Below are 2,500 nucleotides of genomic sequence, written 5' to 3'. Positions count from 1 at the left end.
CCGCCACCATGCGTCAGACTCTCCTGCCTGTCTTATTATTATTTCAGGGCCTTAGCAGGAACCACCCCCTCAATTCCCTCCCGCTCCTTCCTAGCACTGAGGTTAGCTCCTGGGCAGCTGTCTGATTGGGTTAGTTACACAAGCTTCTTTGAAGAAGAAGACGTTACTTCTGCTGGCCCTCGTTAGGCGGTCGCCCTCTAAAACCATCCCCTGGGCAGCTGCTGAAAGCCTGGCCCCTTCACAGCGCGAGATGCTTTTAACGCCATCATTTGCATACGGCCGGCTGCGGGGTCAATAAGCACTCCTAGCCGTGGCAAGGAGCTCGGTGTGAGGCCTGGTAGAGGCGGCGGGGTTGCGTCCTTATCTTAGAGGTCTTGGGGGGCTTGGGAGGCTTGGGACTTGCAGCCTCTACTTTACGTAAGGTCGGTGTCCAGCAAGGCGCCACTCAATGCTAGCCGAGCTGGGCAAGATGGCAAAACGTCATCAAAATTGTCTACAATACCTGGTGTTCTCAGGAGGTGTCCCAACCAAGTATTTCCGAACCCATCTCTGCTTTGCTTCCGAGATCGGACGTATCCAAGGTGGTATGGCCAGTAGACGCTGCTTGGCCCATCGCCCGGCCAGCCTTCCTCAGGCTCGCGTGGGGACGAGAACTCTGGCCGTTCTGGGGCGGTCTCCGAAGGACCGATGCATAGGCTGTGCCGTCCCTATAGGTGTTGTTTGTTGAGCAATGAAACACCTGCCGCATCAGATGTGTTTAAAAATGGCTCGGCGCAGGGTCTCCTGCAGGCTAAACCGTTCATCGCGGGGATGTGACAGAAAGAGCAAGCTGGAGCCGCAACTTGGGGTGGAGCGAAACGCCCAGGAGTGAATGAAGGAAGAGGGTGAGATGGTTGCGAGTGAATTTGAGCTGCTCTTCGGGGGGGTCGTGTGGCCTGCAAAGGTGTTTTGCTTGGGTTGTGCTGTAAACTGGCCTCCAGGTTACCGGTGGTTGCCTCCAGGTCAGCGGTGGTTGCCTCCAGTCAAGCGGGAGTCGCTGGTCCTGGTGAAAAGAAGCCTAGTATTAAAAGTAAATAAGCAACAATGCTGGAGGCCCACGGTGATGAGAAGGATGCTGGTATTTTGAAAGGATTAAATAGCGCAAGAGAGAAAGCAAATGAAAAGAAGAAAGGAGCATGTGTGCGCTTGTGAAAAAAGGAATGGAAAAAAGGCATAGAGGAGAGTGACCCCTGCTGGTGGAAGTAAGAAAAGGCAAAAGCCTACAGCACCTGGTATTCCCAGGCAGTCTCCCATCCAAGTACTAAGCAGGCCCAACCCTGCTTAGCTTCCAAGATCAGACGAGATCGGGCGTGTTCAGGGTGGTGTGGCCGTAGGCAGAGACAGGCCTCTCACTTGCTGCTTTTCCACTTTGACGTCCGGTTGCCGGCTGCCCTTTCCAGTGCTTAGTAAGACAAGGTGCTTTTGTGCTTTCCTTTCTCTTCACTTTTTTGCTGGCTCCTTAAAAAGGTCTTGTAGACAGAACGCCCCGCTCAGAGCCGCTGAGCTCACTGATCGGCTTCCGCGCTGTCGACGGAACGTCAGCGTCGCGGCCAATGCCACAGGCCGGGAGCAGCGGCGAGACTCACCGGTAGACCTGGGTAGGGTGAGTAGAGCGCGGTTAGTTGCTTTCTAATAGCCTGCAGCCGGGGATTAACTTTTAATGAAAGGGAGCAACCCTTTTGACTGTCTGCAGCGCGCCGTACCTAGGAAGCGCACTCTCACACACAGCGAGCATGCACTAGTTGCTCGCACGAGACCACATTCCCTATTTGCACCTGCAGCTTTTCCGCCACCATGCGTCAGACTCTCCTGCCTGTCTTATTATTATTTCAGGGCCTTAGCAGGAACCACCCCCTCAATTCCCTCCCGCTCCTTCCTAGCACTGAGGTTAGCTCCTGGGCAGCTGTCTGATTGGGTTAGTTACACAAGCTTCTTTGAAGAAGAAGACGTTACTTCTGCTGGCCCTCGTTAGGCGGTCGCCCTCTAAAACCATCCCCTGGGCAGCTGCTGAAAGCCTGGCCCCTTCACAGCGCGAGATGCTTTTAACGCCATCATTTGCATACGGCCGGCTGCGGGGTCAATAAGCACTCCTAGCCGTGGCAAGGAGCTCGGTGTGAGGCCTGGTAGAGGCGGCGGGGTTGCGTCCTTATCTTAGAGGTCTTGGGGGGCTTGGGATGCTTGGGACTTCCAGCCTCTACTTTACGTAAGGTCGGTGTCCAGCAAGGCGCCACTCAATGCTAGCCGAGCTGGGCAAGATGGCAAAACGTTATCAAAATTGTCTACAATACCTGGTGTTCTCAGGAGGTGTCCCAACCAAGTATTTCCGAACCCATCTCTGCTTTGCTTCCGAGATCGGAGGTATGCAAGGTGGTATGGCCAGTAGACGCTGCTTGGCCCATCGCCCGGCCAGCCTTCCTCAGGCTCGCGTGGGGACGAGAACTTTGGCCGTTCTGGGGCGGTC

The 2,500-nt window shown here is 55.1% G+C and overlaps 1 non-coding gene across 1 annotated transcript; it reads right to left on the bottom strand.

The window, feature by feature from the left end:
* Positions 1-1,256: 1,256 nt before the first annotated feature.
* On the bottom strand, positions 1,257-1,375 carry LOC141266350 (5S ribosomal RNA). The gene has a single exon (XR_012320390.1). It is a non-coding gene; the product is annotated as a 5S ribosomal RNA (ribosomal RNA).
* Between the last annotated feature and the right edge of the window lie 1,125 nt (positions 1,376-2,500).

The sequence above is a fragment of the Phyllobates terribilis genome, unplaced genomic scaffold (assembly GCF_046119375.1).
Source record: "Phyllobates terribilis strain yellow unplaced genomic scaffold, ASM4611937v1 Scaffold_4__5_contigs__length_816908805, whole genome shotgun sequence".
NCBI classification, from domain to species: Eukaryota; Metazoa; Chordata; class Amphibia; order Anura; family Dendrobatidae; genus Phyllobates; species Phyllobates terribilis.
Note: the sequence above shows the minus strand (reverse complement) of the source record. Positions and strands in the feature narration are given on the sequence as shown.